The sequence below is a fragment of the Peromyscus eremicus genome, chromosome 18 (assembly GCF_949786415.1).
Source record: "Peromyscus eremicus chromosome 18, PerEre_H2_v1, whole genome shotgun sequence".
In the NCBI taxonomy this organism is placed as follows: domain Eukaryota; kingdom Metazoa; phylum Chordata; class Mammalia; order Rodentia; family Cricetidae; genus Peromyscus; species Peromyscus eremicus.
Window position 1 is genome coordinate 33,082,944 of NC_081434.1, and position 18,501 is coordinate 33,101,444.

Here is an 18,501-nt window from a genome sequence, read left to right on the forward strand (position 1 = left end):
ATGCTTAAGGGAAGTTCCTTGTCTGTGTATCCTGAATAATGGGCATTAACAGCTTAGATGCAAGATTGTAAAACATCAGTAGCAAACTTCTGCCCTCCAGGGTTCTCCCATTGTGCTGTAAGCCTGTATTTAAGACCTCCTCCCTCCTTCAATAAATGACATTCGGCATTTAAAATTTATATATATATATATATATATATATATATATATATATATATATATATTATATAATTGAATGAATACTGCAAATGTAATCTATGAATACCACAAATGTGATTAATATCATGAGTGTAATTAATGAATATCATGAGTGTAATTTAAAAAAAAATAAAAAAAAAAAGATGAGTCAATTGTTGGGATCTAACACACAGAACCGTGATATGACTATACTTTAAAATGCTATACTACCCTATACATTTGTTAAGAGAAAAAAAAAACTTAATTGTTTTTATCACACACAAAAATAGGCAAGTATATGGGGTGATGAAGAGATTAATTAGATGGATTGTGAAATCACTATGTATATATCATATACCCATGGTAAATGTATTTTTGTGTGTGTGTTTTTAACATTTTCATTTATTTGTACGGTGTGTGTGCATATGTGGGTGGGTTTATGCATGCTGCAGCACATGTATTAAAGTCAAAGAACAACTAATGGGAACCAGTTCTCCTTCAACCATGTGGTGCCAGGGCTCAGACTCAGGTTGGCAGGTTTGGTGGGAGGAGCCCTTTACCTACTAAGCCATCTCCCTAGCCCTGGTGGTAGGATTTTGTTGCTGGGTGGTTTGTTGTTGTTTTTTGGTTTTGTGGATTTCTCTTCTGGATAGGAGGGTCTTATGCAGCCCAGATGAATTTCAAATTTACTAGGTAGTCAAGGATGACCTTGAATTTCAGATCCTCCTGCCTCCCTCTTCCACCTGCCAGAATTACAGACACATGTATCAATCAAATCAGCTCAATTTGTATTAGTCAACTATACTTCAACAAAGTTGATGGGAAAAGTGTAATACAAGGGTCAACAACTTCTGAGAATTGGCAGAAAATAAAATGTCCCCAGTCTAAGATATTCTAAGCAGGTGCTACACTGTGAATTTGGAACTTGCACTCATTTTAAGAAGTGTGATGGTAAGGGCTGAGCTCTAATGGATGGGATTTGTGTTACGTGGTTTTTTTTGACACAGGGTCTATGTCGTCTTGGCTGTCTTGTAAAATAGATTTTTAAAGGAAATAGAACAATAACCCACCAGTTATTTCATGCCTGCTGAAGCAAATCTACTTTCTTAGAGTATTAAATGTAATTAACTGGGCATTAAATTGGCATGCATTTAGATTTTATCTGTTATTGTTTTTATAAAGATGTTACAAGGAAAGATGTATGAACTCTCTGATGTTTCTAACGAAACTTGACTTTATACATCAGAAAAACTTTTAGCCATATTAAAATAATTCTACCTTTAGTGACACATTATTTTGAAGAAATAAATTTTTTTCCTGAACACTTTTTATTTCAAAAATAACTTTTATTGGACTGGAGAGGTGGCTCAGTGGCTAAGAGGATTTGCTGCTCTTCCAGAGAACTCAAGTTTGGTTCCTGGCACTCACAAGAGGCAACTCACAACTGCCTGTAACTCCACCTCTAAAGGATGCAGCACTCTCTTCTGGCCTCGGTGGTACCCAGACACATGTAATATACATACAGTCACATAAATACATTTCTTAAATCTTTAAAAATAGAACTTATTTATTTAGTTTTCTTGTTTCTTTCTTTTTGAGACAGGATCTCAAATAGTCCAAACTGGCCTTGAATTTGACAGAGTGATCATCCTACCTGAATGCAGAGATTAAACTGGATGTGGTATGGCGGCTCAGGCCGTTAATCCCAGCACTCAAAGCAGGTGGATCTCTGAGTTTGAGGTCATCCTGGTCTACAGAACAAGTTTTAGAACAGACAAAGCTACACAGATAAACTCTGTCTCAAAAGTGGGGTGGGTTCCTAAAAAAAAATAGCATTTGTGGCTGAAAGACCTTTAAAGAAATGCTCAACATCCTTAATCATCAGAGAAATGCAGATCAAAACGATTCTGAGATACCACCTTACACCTGTCAGAATGGCCATGATCAAAAACAGTCAATGTTAGCCGGGCGGTGGTGGCACACGCCTTTAATCCCAGCACTTGGGAGGCAGAGGCAGGAGGATCTCTGTGAGTTCGAGGCCAGCCTGGTCTACAGAGTGAGTTCCAGGAAAGGCGCAAAGCTACACAGAGAAACCCTGTCTCGAAAAGCCAAAAAAAAAAAAAAAAAAAAACCAGTCAATGTTGGAGAGGATGCGGAGCAAAGGGAACACTCCTCCACTGTTGGTGGGAGTGCAAACTTGTACAACCACTGTGGAAATCAGTATAGCAGTTTCTCAGAAAATTGGGAATCAATCTACCTCAAGACCCAGCCATACCACTCTTGGGCATATACCCAAGGAATGCTCAATCATACCACAAAGATACATGCTCAACTATGTTCACAGCAGCACTATTTGTAATAGCCAGAACCTGGAAACAACCTAGATGCCTGTCAACTGAAGAATGGATTAAGAAAATGTGGTACATATACACAATGGAGTACTACTCAGCAGAGAAAAACAACGACAGCATGAAATTTGCAGGCAAATGGATGGAACTAGAAAATATCATCCCGAGTGAGGTAACCCAAACCCAGAAGGACAAACATGGTATGTACTCACTCATAAGTGGATTCTAGATATAAAGCAAAGAACAATCAGACTGCAACCCACAGAACCAAGGAGGCTATATAGCAGGGGGGACCCTAGGATGACTGTGGCTTATAGTAAGTTTTGATTTTAATCAATTACTGGGCAAGCCTCAATGAAACATTTCACTATTAGGATAAGAATTTATACTGTATCAAGCTGATAATAGAAAAATAAATAAATAAATAAATAAGCTGAAATTCATCTCAATGTATCCCAAGGGACACAATTTAAAATATACACAAAAGAGGAGGTTTTATTTTTTAAAAATAATTTATTTTTATTTTATGTGCGTTGGTGTATGTCTGCGTGAGGGTGCCAGATCCCATGGAACTGGAGTTACAGGCAGTTGTGAGCTGCCATGTGGGTGCTGGGAATTGAACCTGGGTCTTCTGGAAGAACAGCCTGTGCTCTTAACCGCTGAACCAACGCTTCAGCCCCTGAGGAGATTTTATTTTATATAGTCAACATGGTTTATTAAGACAAACTTTAATTCGCATTTAGAATGGATTTTTTTTGTGTCTGCCTCAAATAATTTTTTAATTCTATACAGTGAATTCTCTTTTCCATAGGTAGAAATGAGGGTACATTTCCCAAGAGTCTTTGCTGCTAAGATGTAGACATTTGACTGTTTACCAACAGACTCCAAACCTAAGCAAGCCATGGAGGGTTGCAGACACTATTCTGGTAAACATGGGCACAGAGGCATTTGGTCTTCTGTAGAAGCTGATGTGGGATCAGGCTGGCAACCATTTCCGGGCCTGTGGCTATAGATTATTGTGGTAGTTTAAATGTAACTGGCCTCCATAATCTCATAGGGAGTGACACTATTGGATGGTGTGGCTTTGTTGGGGTGGGTACGGCCTCGTTGGAGGAAGTGTGTCACCATGGAGGTGGGCTTTGAGGTTTCCTATGCTCAGAATTCCACCCAGTGTCTTGGTCAACCTCCTGTTGCCTGCAAGATGTAGGACTCTCAGCTACTACTCCAGCACCACGTCTGCCTGCATGCCGTCAAGCTCTCTGTCATGATGATAGTGGATTGAACCTCTAAACTGTAAGTGAGGGACCACAATTAAATGTTTTCTTTATAAGAGTTGCCATGGTCATGGCGTCTTTTCACAGCAATAGAAACCCTAAGACAGCTATCATTGGGCAAATACAACTGGACTTGTGCTAGCTAGTACAGCCTTAGGGTGTTTGAGACACAGATGTGCTGGGACATTGTTCCTGGATGCTTGGCTTTGGGCTATGAAACATCTCCAACTTTGGCATCCTTGGCCTTTCCTTCCAGCAATTCTAATTAATATCATATAATAAATTACTACTGAAACTGCCTGCAGTGGATCCTTCTTGTAAAGAGATCCCAAGACACGGAGAATTGGGGGATTGCCGGGTATCTGGATTTGAGCAGCCAAAGAGAGAGGTAAAATATAACAGTGAGCTACAAGTGAGTCGGCCACTAAAATAATTGTTACAGAACCTCGTAAGACACTGTTCTGCCTCAGTTCAGAGAGACTTTTCCCTCCTACTTTACCGCACATGGATGGAAGAGAACTTGACTCATACCTCCTAGGACTCTCTGTAGGATTATAGGATGAAGGGATCAGAGTTTGGAGCCGAGGGCTAATGAGTGTTTTGAGGGTGTGCTTTATCTGATGCAAGTCCTCTGGCTCTGGGTGAGGGGTGGTAATGCTGTCTCCTTATCCTAAGCCTGGGGAGGTTTTCAGCAGACTACCTGGAGAGCTGTGAGATAGTCCGCTCCACTGGGAGCTGGAGGCTGGAGGTGGAAGAGCATTGACTGGGGAGCAGAAGGGTGGAAGCCAGCTGTGACTAAAGTCAGTTCCACCGAGAAAATGTGGACAATTGAGAAGAGCTGGCCTTGGGGCTCTAGAGACACAAAGGGCAAGCAGGGGTGCTGTACTGGGATCGGTGGCCGTTCTCAGGGCTTGCTGAGGCACGGTTCAAAGGAGAGCAATAGGAAGAAAGCCAAGATCAAGGCGAGGCATGCACAGCGGGATTCCCCCAAGGCTGAGGGCAGAGCTAAAAGAGGCAGCCTGGAATGAGTGTGATCCACTGGAGTCAGAGGGCTTGCCAGACAGGGACCTGCGGGACAGCTCCAGAATTCCCTTGCAAAGGTAAGAGACAAAGGTGTCATTCTGCAGACTCCAGGGGTTGCTAGCTTTGATCGTGGGTGGGGTGGAGATGGCGAGGGTAGCAGACCGAGTCTTAACTCACCCTGCCTTCTTTCTCTCTCATCTCTACCCTACTTTGCCCATCAGCGGAGAAGAAAAAAATGGTATCCGCCAGGTAGAGGCAAAGGCCGGCAACGGGAAAGAGAAGCCCGGAACCTGTTGGTTGCTTCATCCACAGAGGGAGGAAGGTTATAGCCTCTGAATGAAGCTTCAAGAGTTCACAGTTGCACAAATCAATCAAATTGCATTTTTTTCAGTTCAGCATAAAATGTGCTGACGTCCATCTACAGCGCCCAGGGGCGAAATGCATAATCATCACCTGGAGGCACACAGGACGAAGTGCCTGTTGAAAGCGAGGGCCTGGTAGACTGAGGGGGGAGGGTTATAAAGGCTGTGAGGTAAGGCTAACTTCATGGAAAAACTTTTAAAGTTAAGAAGAAAGAAAATAAAGACAGGCTTAAGGACTTCATTTCTCACTTCAAAGCACGGTCAGTGAGTAAGGACGCTGCCGTGACATTCCTAAAACACTCTCGTCGTCTCAGGCAGGCACGGGGCTAATGATGCTGAAAATTAGAGGCAGGCATAGATGCCGAAGATTGATGAATTGCAAACAGTCCAAACTGACAGTCCACCGGGCCTTTCGGGGAACTGGCTGGGAAAACGGCTCTTCTCTCAGGAGCGGGAATGGAGAAACGCTGGAGGTGTCGGGAAACTCACTCCAGGGATGTGATGCTCCAGAACTCACACAACTACCCACGAAACAGCCTTGACTCCCATTCTGATGGGATCTTCCTGGATTATTACCATCTCTCGTTTACACTGGTTCTAGACACCCCACACACCGTCTCCGGTTAGGGATCTGGGAATTCATAAGAAATGTGAGTAGATAGAGCTTACTCACAGTGGGACCCAGAACCCACACTTCTGTTACTTCCTCAGTCACTGACACTTTATTAGGAATTGCATTGAATCTGTGAGATTTTTTTCCCTTGCTGTTCACCATGATATCCCCATAGAAACCAGGGAAGGATTCAGTTACTGTCTCACAGGACTTTGGCAGAATTCAGCCCCATGGGCTGGTAGACTAAAGGCCTCGGTGGTTGGTACCTGTCAGCTAGAGACCACCTTCAGTTCCCGATAAGTTTTAGGCCTCCTGAAGGCCTCTCTGCCCATGCAGCAAATTGAATCAGACCGAATTGGAAAGCCCAGGTTTAATGGGTAAAGCATCCTGGGTAATTCCCTGGTCCTAACAGAGAGGAGACAGGGATGAGAGACCGGAAGAACCACAAGTCTGTTTTCTGGGATGCAGCTTAAATACCCTGTGGGAGTGGTGTTGAGCCTCTCTGGGGGAGGAGCTGTGTTTGGTGGGCTTTGAAGGGGTGGGTTTAGGGAAAGAGATGGGGAAGCGAGTTGAGGTGGATCTTCTACCAGACCCTACCACACAGGCCTCTCCACTGCATCACACACACGACATGGCAACTGGCTTCAGGCCAGCAAGGGAGAGTCTACTCATTGGGAGCACATTCTAATCTCCGAAGACAATACAGACCCCATCTTAGGGAAGGGCCACCATCTCAGACCATCTGCTGTACTCAGTTCCAGGAAGGACCTCAGGAATGTGCCATGACAACTTGAACGGATACAGAGCAGTATCTGCCTGCAAACATTCAGTCTGCGGTTCATGGCCCTTGAAGATATCTAGATAATCTTGCGGAGCCATCCAGATAATCCTGTTCAGCAGGTTGTGGTTCCCCGCCAAAAGTCTAACCCAATGGTTTCAAATGTGGTTTCGCGCCCGAAGTCTAGACCAATAGCTTCAAAAAATCACCTTGCCCCATGTCTCTTCTACCCAATCCCAAGCATGTAATTCCCAGCTTCTGGTTTTTCCCTATAAAAACTCTCTACACCTGGGCTATGGCTGCCGCCACGTTTCCTTCCATCTGCCATGCGGTGGCCCAGGTTGAACCTGAATAAAAGGACCCTTATGTGCTTGCATCAGAAACCGGCTCCTTGGTGGTCTCTGGGGGCTTCGAGAAACGAGTACAACAATCTTCCATGTTATGTGACATGGAAGCGTACATGTTATCATGGTAGAAGCAGGTCACAGGTCCTATCCACACTGAAGGAGACAGCATCACACCAGGACATGAATAGCACGAGGGAAGGGTTGCTGAGAACCATCCTGGAGTCTATCTGCCTCCATGAGGAGCCCAATGGCCTCACTGAATCGGCTAAGCCATGTGGTACCCAGGGGAGGCAGGATGGCTCATGTCTGTGAACTGCTAGACAGGCCTCATCAGCTCAGCCTTCATCATCCAAGCCCTTGCTGTTGCGGGGCTGCTTGGGGAAGCAAAGGTCATCCGATGATGAAAATGTCACCAATGCCATCAAATTAGTGCCCGCTCCAGCAAACATTTCTCCTCCTGATGCTAGTGTGTGCCTCATTTTGTCAGAGCAAATGTGTGCCAATGGTGTGAGTCTACAGTGTAAATACAATTAAGCTGATTGCACAGACACTTCAAAGGGAATTGTTTGAGTAACAAAGCTTGAGAGACTTCTGGGAAAACTGGTGGAACGCTCAAGTAATTCAACTGAAGGAAGCCCCGTTTTTGATCATGCTGGATTATAATACACTTCTTGTGGAAAATTTTCCAAAAAAAAAAAAAACCAATTGCTCAGAAAAAAATAAATGTCTTCCATTCTAAAAGAATTACCTGGACAACTTAAATAGGCATACCTTAGACGTAGTAAGTAAAATAACATAGTTGCATTATTTGAATACCCTTTGACTATTGGCTGTAATCTCTTGTGAGTGGTGTCTGGGTTTGAGTCCTAGCTATGCCCATTACTGGCTGTGTGGTCTTGGGCAGATTATTTCACTTTCCCATACATCAATTTATACATCTATAACATGACGTTACCAAGCAGAACAGTACCACAGCGCCCACTGCCTCTTCTAACTGAAACAGTAAGTCTGGGAGAACAGCATCAGGACCAGCACCTGGGAGAGTGACGGATGGGTTGAGGTCAGCAATCTGGGTATCCCACTCTTGGTGCTACAAGCTCTGATCCTTGGCATCATAAACCAAGGTATCCGAGTATCTTTGTTAGGGTTTCCATTGCTGTGAAGAGACACCATGACCACAGCAACTCTGATAAAGGAAAACATTTCATTGTGGCAGCTCATTTACAGTTCAGAGGTTTAATTCATTAACATCACGGCGGGAAGCAAGGCAGCATGCAGGCAGACATGGTGCTGGAGAAGGAGCCGAGAGTTCTTATATCTTGACTTACAGGCAACAGGAAGTGGTCTCAATCACTGGGTGTGGCTTGAGCATGTATGAGACCTCAAAGCCCACTTCCACAGTGACACACTTCCTCCAACAAGGCCACACCTCCTCATAGTACTACTTCCTTTGGGGGCCATTTTCTTTCAAACTACCACACCATATTAACAGGGAAACTCAAAGATACATCAAGGTGGGGGCAGCCTTCTTATCTGAACTGGTTTGTGGGAGGAAGCTACGTAATCTGAATCTATCTAAAACAGCCATCCCATGATACACTGCTCCATCCATAATATACAAGAGCATGGAAGCAACTGTCCCAAGGTCCAACGCCTCATCTCACCTGCAGCCCAGTGTCACACTCTCCCCTGCTCACTAGGAGAATGAGCAGCAAAACCCAAGGGCGTCAGCAGCCTGGCTCCCTCCTAACTAACCCGCTGCTGGCCTCCCATGCACCTGATGTTCCTCCTGGGCATTGCTGTAAGGTTTTCCAACAGTTCTCTTGAGCTCTTAGAAATCTAAATGAGGCAGGCAAGTAAGTCACCATTGAACCATCTCCCAGAGATGCTCTAAACAGAGGGAGGGACCCCAAGCGAGGCCCAGGGATGGTTCTCCTTCATTTCCAAACACAGTGCTTTCTGTGTGTGGTGTGTTCAGTCGTGATAAGCCGATGGAGCGTGACAGGATCCGGAGTCGAGGAAAGGGTCACTGCTGGGCAGATCAATGAAGCGAATGCAAACTGCTGAGCCTGGGCACGGATGCTTACAGCCATGAACACCACGGGAGGTTGAGCTGTTTCGGGGTTGGGAAGATGCTTCAGAGCTTGGCGTTCTGACCATGAAACCTGCTCCTCTTCCCGGCTTTAAGCAATGGGTTTCTTCAGATGAACCAGAGAACACACAAGATTGTAAGAGCTCAAGCTTGAGTGGATCCACGCAGTAGGGCCCTGGGAGAGTGGCTGTGGGCGGAAGGAAGTGTTATCTCACAGCTGGCGCTGGGGGCCGGCTGATACGGCTGACGTCACTGGGGAAAGATTGGATTCAGCTTTGAGACTAAAGGAGTCACTCAGTAACATGCCAGATGGTATTTAATGGTGCGACTTTGGGGAGGATTATCTCTTTAGCAAAGGTACATGGACAAATCCAAAAGCCAGGCATACTGTTTCCCTTCTCAGTAAGATGAGAAAAGAGATTAGAGAACACATAGGACCCTAGAAAAACAGAAAAAATAAGGGCTGTTGTGCAGATGAGATCAAAACTCTGGGCTTAAACGTTATTCTTATGATCTCTTCTAATTCTGATTACTATACTTCCAACGTTTAAAGGTAAAAGTCTCCAGAAACGGTTGGCAGTCTACACTTACACATTTACTTAATCAGCCCTCTGAAATACAACCATTAGCCTCGAGTTCACACTACCTACAAGTCCATGGACGTGCTTGCTATGTGTAAGAACGTCAGAGGTAAGAAATGAGATCCACATGAGGTCTGAGCTGGTGTTCCCTAGAAGCCAATCCCAAGACAATGAGAGCATGTATGCTTCACCTCTGGAGAAGAGGAGAAAAAAGGGGAGCCCTTGGGAGAGGGAACTTAGCTTCGGGGTGGTCTCTCTGGCTCCAATGAGATTCAGAAAGTGGGTCTCATAGTCGCCTGCCTCACTCATTCTTTGGCTGTTGGCTACAGCTGAGGAGGGGCCGATCCTGGATGGGTATCTCTAGTGACGGAGGTAAATCCCCAAACCAGCTGCACCTGGGGGATGGGTGTACCCACCAGACAAAAAGCATCTGGGCCTTCACCAGCAGCCTTCACAGCCGTGTGGTAGGCCCACCCGGCCTGGACCAGGATACTCCAGCATCCAAAGGTTCGGTGGATCATTGGCTCACTGCCTCAGGTCTGGCTTGTAGGGAACACGATTTAAGACAATAAGTCAGTTTCATTTCTGTCAACTAACATCCTAACGCATAAAACAAATCCGCTTTCCAGGCTTTGTGGGTGTCTTGGCCTTCCCCGAGGATTAGCTTTCATCCTTTAAGCCTGTTCCTCACAGATTCAAATGGAAAGCTGCAATATTTTTTTCCGTAGCTGTGGACGAAAACCAAGGCATATGAGTCAATATTGCTTGGCGTGATAACATGGACCTATGGTCTCAGCACATGGGAGGCTGAGGCAGGAGGCGCTGGAGTTCAAGGCCAACCTGAGCGACGTGGTGAGGCCCTGTCTCAGAAGAACAGGCAGCAGGGCTTTGTGGCTCATCAGGAGAAGGCTCTTGCTGCCCATGACTGATGATGTGAGTTCCTTATGTGGCCTGGAACCCACGTACGGGGGACTGGAAGGGACCCACTCCAGAGAGTTGTCCCCTGATGTCCACATGTGTGATGGCAGGTGTGCACATATGCTTACTACTAATAAATATAAGTCAGAAAAATATTGAATGACTGAAAAGATAAAACTGTGTTGAACCACACTGGATGATTTACCTTCAAAGAAGGATGATTTTTTTTTTAAGCCTAGAAGTAAATATGGGGAAACCATAGAAAAGATCACTAGAAATCATTGCACAAAATATAAAAACTTCTAGGCATCAGGTAAGAAAGAAAACCAACCCTGCACAGGGATGGTATAAAAAGGTAACCGTGAGTTAGGATAGTATGCAAAGGTGACCATGAGTTAGGATAGTATGAAAAGGTGACCATGAGTTAGGATAGTAAGAAAAGGTGACCATGAGTTAGGATAGTATGAAAAGGTGACCATGAGTTAGGATAGTATGAAAAGGTAACTGTGAGTTAGGAACGGATACTCCTGCAAATGAGGAGTCAACATTCCCCCAACAGAGGCTGGGGCAAGAGTCAGTGAGGAACTCCTTTTGCTGCATAAGCTTGAGGACCTGAGTTCTAATCCCACACCCATGTAAAAGGCCGGGTGTGGCCCCAGCTGTAACACTCACATTGTGTATGGCGGGGGCAGAGACAGGCGGATGGCTGGGGCTTGCTGGCCACCAGCTTGGCTCCAGTTTCAGTGAGAGCAAAGGAATAAAGCAGAGTGGTAGAGCAGGGTGTGAAACACCATCCCCTGGCCTGCACATGTATGTACACAGGTGCACACAACTGCACACATGTGTAAACAACAGACCTAGGAAGCCAGGTAAGGGTGACATTTCCAGGTCACATTCCCTGGGCAAGTTCTGCAGCAAAGCCTCTGTGCAGCCAAGGACAAGCACCATTTCAGTGCTGTTCTTGGTAAGTGGTGTCAGGGGCTAGATCAGCTAGTTCATTGTCTCTATTTCAGCTTCTTTGTAATCTGATGACAATCTGTTTGTTTTGATTTGTCACCATTGTTATGGGTCTAAGCCAGATGTCCTAGAAATTAATTGTCCATATGTACAAAAAGAGAAAATTGGGATTCGGAAAGAGAAGAGGTAGTTATGTGTGATAGAGCCCAAGTATTGGGTGACAGAGTCAGGGCAGTGTGCCCTGCCAGGTCCTACCATGTTCCTGCAGGAAACCATCCTTGGCATAGCTGTGGCTCTTGGATTTAGATCATGGAGTTACCTGGGGCCTCGGGCATTCATGGAGTGCTCTGCATTATGTCCTATGATGGAGACCAGTTGGCTGCCTCTAAGTGTCTATGAAACTCACTTGGTGGCGTTCTGGAGGTTACAGAAACTCGGCTGGACACAGCCTCTGCTGAACCGGATCACACCAGAACCCAGATCTCGACTTTCCATCTCAACGGAGAGGAACCAAGGTCTGTTGCTTCGAGGCCACCTGGCCCACAATACCCTGTCACAGCACCTTGATCTGACCAACACGGTAGGCAGCACCACCACATTACCATGGCCAGTGTGTAGTTACATGTTCCCTCTGTGTTCATTGCTGTCCCCATCCATAGTCCCAGCCCACTCTCTGCCCAGTCACTAGGAGGCCACAATCACTACATTACTTCCAGTCATTCTTCTTCCAGAATCTGAAGCACCTTCTCCTCCTGATCCAGCACCATAAGAAGTAACAACTTAATTTTTCCACTGTTCCCCCCCTTTTTTTGAGGCCCACTGAGGACTTAGCACACGGGTGTGGGGTGCAGGTACATGAACCACTTTTACTTTATCCTAGAGGAAAGCTGGAACACAACGTAAGATAGAGATTTTTCCAGAAATACTCAAGGAGAAACCTCACATTTTCTTCCTTCCTCTTAGTCCGTGACATGATTTCAGCTGCTCCCCTGGAAACCAGATAAAACTGCCAGGCATCAGGAACTCTTCAGCCAGGACTGATTAGCGGAGGCCGGCTGGGGGTAGACTTTCAAGCGGTCACGTGTGACAATCTCAGGCTGCCTCTCCTGAATGACGATGATTTGAACTCAGCAGACTTTTTTTATTCTGAAACAATTGCCAGGCACCAGGCGTCCCCAGCCTGTGGCTCTGGACGGGAGAGAGTGACGCATTGCTTCTGATTTATGTCCGTTCTTTGAGAAAAACACTCCTTGCTAAGTGACGAGAACCTCTTGTCTCTCCCTCTATTTTTAGCCTGCAAAGTGAGTGATGAACCAGGTTGTAATCTGACAGGGCGCTCAAAGACGTATTACAGTCAAATTAAATTTATAGTGCCTCAGCCATGACCCACATCTTTGAAGAGCAGAGACAGAATGTATTGTGTCTGCTTTGTCCCAATCCATCCTCATTGGGACCAAAAATATTTTAAAGGACTCATTACGTATTATCAAGTTGAGTGACACTCTGGTAAGACTGAGTTTCCTCCCATTTTAATCCAGCCCCACATGTCCAAGCAGCTCCTTCTAAAAGCCAGAGCTAGAAATGATGTCTCTTGAATATTATCATTACGCCCTGAGCTGCTGTCCTGGTAGAAGTGGTAGCCTGTTCACATACGTATGGATATACCTACAGCATGGCAGCTGCTTCCTTAAGCCCTGGGGAGAGCCATGAGGGGCAAAGGCAGACATCACTTTCATGCTTGTGCAACCATTTAGTGAGGAGGCAAATGCCAGCCACAAATACCAGAATAAATAAATGGCTCTCGGGTTGAAGCTGTGTTATCAGTCCTTTTCTGTCTCTCTCCATCCATCCCTGAGCCGATGTCATCTGCCTAGCTTCTCTTCCAGAAGATTCCATGTGACTAAGCTGCCACTTGCAGCCCCTGGCTACTGTGGCACTGGGGAATGGCAATCCCAGAGGAATTCTTGTCTCCAGGGGTCAAACAACGTCCCAGGAGAGAATCCGACTGACCTGTCAGCACATGCTCTTGCCTATACCAAGCATGAAACCCGGGGAGGTAGTCATCTGATTGGGTGGTTCAGGTCACATGTTACTTTTAGACTGGAAAGGGGAGAAGGTAAGTGCCCTTGGTACCAAATGGCAACGCAGAATTCTTATGGCATGAAGGAGGTGTTTTCCCCAAATGAAAGTACTATGTCTGGGGGATATTGTTCAACAGTAGAATACTTGTCTAGCATTCATAAAGCCTTGGGCTTGATCCCCAACACTGAGGAAAAAAACAAAACCAATAAAACGTGAAACCACTGCTAAATCGTGGTAGGCTGACATGTTTATTTGACCCAAGTGCAGAGGCTTGTCTTTCAGAATAGGTCAAGTAAAAGAAGAGATGAAATTGCACCTTCCATTGTGTTTTTTTCCTGCTCCTTCTGGCTCCTCTCTGGGCCGTGGGCTTGAGACGCATAGCATGGTGCAGAGAGGCCGATCGTGAGCTCAGCTCTGCCCACACTGGCAAGTTTGATTATGTTTACTGTTGCTGCGACAATCACCTGGCTGAAGTAACATATGGGAGGAAGGTTAGCCTGGGCTCGTCTGTGGTCTGCTCCGGACCTGACACCAGGCTGAGCCTGACCGTTGCGGACAGGAAGCTGACTGACAGTTCCCAACGTGGCGGCCAGGAAGTTGAGACAGCGGATGTCTGTGCCCCTGGCCTTTTCTCCTACGTGGCAACTATGATTAGTTAACTCTCTCAGGAAACACTCTTGAAGACACACCCAGAGGTGTGCACTACTAATCCCTTAGGCACTTCTCAGCCTTGTGACCAACGTGACAAACGAGGTTAATGGTCATGGCAAGCTTTCTTGCCCCCTCATTCTCAGTGTCCACGTGGCCTGGGGTAGGTAGGTCATCTTACCCTCCAAAGCAGTTTCCTTACTGATAGCATGGGAATAATAAACCTACCACGGACCACGACTGGGAAGATTAAATGTTACACTGTAAATGAAGAGCTACCATGTTGAGAGATTTGAAGACAGGTGGATTATGGGTAAGCAGAGCTCTCCCTGAAGTCCCACGCTGTAGAGCTATCACTGTGCAGAGGCTTCTAACTTGTGAGTTGGGAAGAATGAATGGCGTATGGAGAGAAAGAAACATAAACAAATGAGCAAGCATATACTCTTTGGGCTGACCAGTTTCCCTGGTGGAAATAAACAAAGTGTAAGACACAGAGGAATGAAGGAGGAGGCTCCTTTATACAGGAGAGATCAGGATGGCATCTCTGGGAAGGTGTGACCTGAGTCCTGAAGGATAGGAAAAATGTTGCCATATTAATAGTAGAGCGAGAAAAGAATGGTAAGAGCAAAGGCCCTGAGGCAGAAAAGGATGGATATATTCAGGGAACAGAGGTAGATCCGTGGTTAGAATGAGGAACGCAGATAGGAAACAGGTCATAGAAAACCTTCCAAAGCATAGAAAGGTGTTTGGATTCCACACTGAATAATATAACTGGTCAAAACTCTTCCTGGGTGGGTGCCATGCACCTCTAGTCACAGTACCCTGGAGGTGGAGGCAGGAAGATCAGAGGGTTCATAGATAGACACTCTGCTACAGCGTGAGTTCAAGACCAGCCTGGGTTCCATGAGACCCTGTCCCACGTGTGTGCCAGCTGTTGGGATTGTCTAGGTAATGGACAGCTGGGGGTCCCTTCTAAGGTGGCGATGGTAGAGATGGGAGGGAAGCAGATGACTTGAGCATCTGCTTTGGTAAGAAGACCGGGGTGAGCTGAGATGGAGTTGTCTGTGAGGTAGGAGGGAAAGGGAAGAGCTGAATTAAACTTTTCATTCTGGCTGAATATGAGAGCATTTATCAATGTGGGAAAGCTCAAAAGAAACAGAATTGAGAAGCTGAATTCGAGGCATTCTAGGGACTTGGGCAGAATAATCAATGAAATGGGCAATTTGGGGCTCAAGCGAGAGGCTAAAGCTGGGGAACAGATTCAGGTCTGGGGGAGTCTCGGGGACAGGACAGGAGGAGAAGGGGATGGTCCCAGCCTTGCAGATGTCTCACATGCGCCTTGAGAGCTGGTGAAAAGGACAAGGAAGAGGAGCTGGAAATCGGGGAAGAAACCAGGACAGCTGGAGTAAGGGGGTAAAGAGCAAAGTATTTCAAAATGAAAGGAGCGGCCGTCTCTGATGAAAGCTGTTGGGAGACAGAAGTAAGAGGAGGACAAGGAAATGACCCCTGAATTTAGGAGAGACAAGAACAAAACACCCTTGGCAGTGACGCTCTCAGACTGATCTTATAAAGACAAATCTGGAAATGTGACTCCTTGAAAACATCAGTGGCTCATCACCGGCTCCTTAGCGGGTTGTATTGATCTGCAATTGGCCATTGGCCTCCAGGTGCCCTCAGTGCCCCAGGAGCAGTGACTAGAAAGTGTGTCTCACTCAGCATCCCAGTCACCATGTCTGGGACATGTTCTGACCTCGCTTACCCTGGAGCAATTCAGGGGCTGGTGCTGCTGAGCTGGAACTCTCTGGAGGAAGGCTTCCCTGTTTTGACCTCCTAGGGGCTGAAAACCTGCCCCCTGGTGTAGCACATCTCGGGGCGCATGAACACGGCTCTCAGATTCATCTCGCCCTGTTGGCCGCTGAGACTGTGCATTCGTCTTTAGGTCCCAATGCAATGCCTAGCCTGTTCTGGACACTAGATAAGCACTTACTAGATAAATTCACTAGAGACTTCTGTTTCAAATGGAAGTCATAACTGTTTGCTACAGTTTGGATCCTGAATGTCTTCCAAGAACCACTGTGTTAAAGGCTTACTCCCAGGGTAGAACATCTGGGAGGTGGGGGAAGCTTTGAAAGGTTGGAGATTATGGAATTATTTAGGTGATGGGGCTTGTCTCCAAAGGAATTGTAAGACTGTCATCCATTCTTTTTTTTTTTTTTTTTTTTTTTTTGGTTTTTCAAGACAGGGTTTCTCTGTGTAGTTTTGGTGCCTGTCCTGGATCTCGCTCCGTAGACCAGGCTGGCCTCGAACTCACAGAGATCTGCCTGCCTCTGTCTCCCGAGGGCTGGGATTAAAGATGTGTGCCACCACTACCCGGACTGACTGTCACCCATTCTTATTATTTTCTTTTCCTTAGTGGACTCAAAGTTGAACAACTTTGCTCAGTCATACATGCTACTCATAATATGGCCCCTCAACATAAACCTAAAAGCAGCATGTCCCCCAATTATGTCGTGGGGCCTCTAAAATTCTAAGCCCAAATCAATCTTTTTTTTTCCTTATAGAAGTATTTTGCTATAACAATGAGATGCTCAATAGCATATTATTCTTAAAGGAAAATCAAAGTTAAAATATATCTACTGAATTTGAATGTATGTATAGATCTCCATAATACAAAAATGTACCTTGAAAGGTACAAAATATTAGTAGTCTCTGTTATTAGTTTAACTGTATCTCTACTACAGTGGTGAAGTCCTAACTCCATTGGTTCACACTGTGACCTTATTTGGAAATAGGATTTTAATGTTGTTGTTTATTTTTGTCTTTAGGTTTATTATTATTTTTATTATTAATTATTTTGAGACCGGGTCTCACTACATAGCCCAGGCTGGCCTCAAATTTGGGATCTTCCTGCTTCAGCCTTCTGATTTATTGGAGGAAATAGGGTCTTTTTTTTTTTCATTAGCTTTTTTAGTTAGTATACAAAATAGTTGGTGTCATTATAATATTTCCATACATCTATTATTGTACTTTGCTCATATTTGCCCATCCCCACCCATCCACTTCCATTTACTAGTCCCCTTGAAATAATTAAGTAAAAGTAAGGTCAACCTGGGCTTGGTGGCATACACCTTTAATGTTAGCACTCAGAAGGCAGAAGTAATTGGATCTCTAAGTCTGAAGTCATACTGAGACCCTGTCTTTAAAAAAAAATGAGTGAGTAGGGTACAAAAGGTGGATTTTTTTTTCTTCTAAATCCAAAGGTCAGTGGCCCTAATCTAATATGGCTGGACACAGACAGACATGCCAGAGGGAAGCTGACACACAGAAGCACCATGAAGACAGGGGATTGGTCTGACACATCTACAAACCAATAATGCCTGAGCTACTGGAAGGTCATATGGACACCCTCAGAGGGAACACAGTCCTACCAACACCTTGATTTGGAACTTTTAGACCCCAGGAAGGAACCAATAAATTGTTCTAATCCATCCAGCTTTTGTTTGGGAAGATCCAGGAAGCTGATATACCCCCAAACATGGAAGATACCAAAATACATTTTCTTTGCTTTTTCTTTTTAGTACCTCAACTTTATTTTTAGGCAAAGGAATAACAACATGCACAAAAAAAAAAAATCTATGGCACTCTATGCAATTAAGCCTAATAAGAAATTTAGAAGAATCTCCAAAGATTCCACTTTACTCTGATTTAAATTAACCTACAGATATATTTATAGTGGTATTAAACTAACCAAATGTATTTTTATTATAATAAATGCGTTTTGAAAGGTCTTGGTGGTTCTCTCTCTCTCTCTCTCTCTCTCTCTCTCTCTCTCTCTCTCTCTCTCGTGCAACAAGCGCTTCATCCACGGAGCCCTCTCCTCGGCCTTATTTTTATTTAGGAAAAAAGACACATGCTATGCATTTTCTGCATCTTGTTCTATAACACCAGATGAGCATCATTGTAAAATAACATCGTCTACTCACTAAAAAGTACTTTTTGAAAACTGTAGCAATCTGGATTGAAGTCAGTGGGGTGGGGAGGCAGCCATGGTAAAAATTTCCCAGAATTCACAGGGAGGTGAGAGAGAACTAGGTAGTTTTGATAGAGGGAAGAAAGAAAAGAAGCTTGTGTTTTAGAGAGGGGGTCAGTCTGACCAGGAAAACAGAAGCCCCTTCCAGTGGCTATTCTATTCTCTTTTTGTACTACTGGGGATATGAACCTAGGCCCTCAACCATGCTAGGCAAGTTCTCTGCCACTGAGCTATAGCCCCAGCCTTCAAGTATATACTGGCTGGTCTTGTG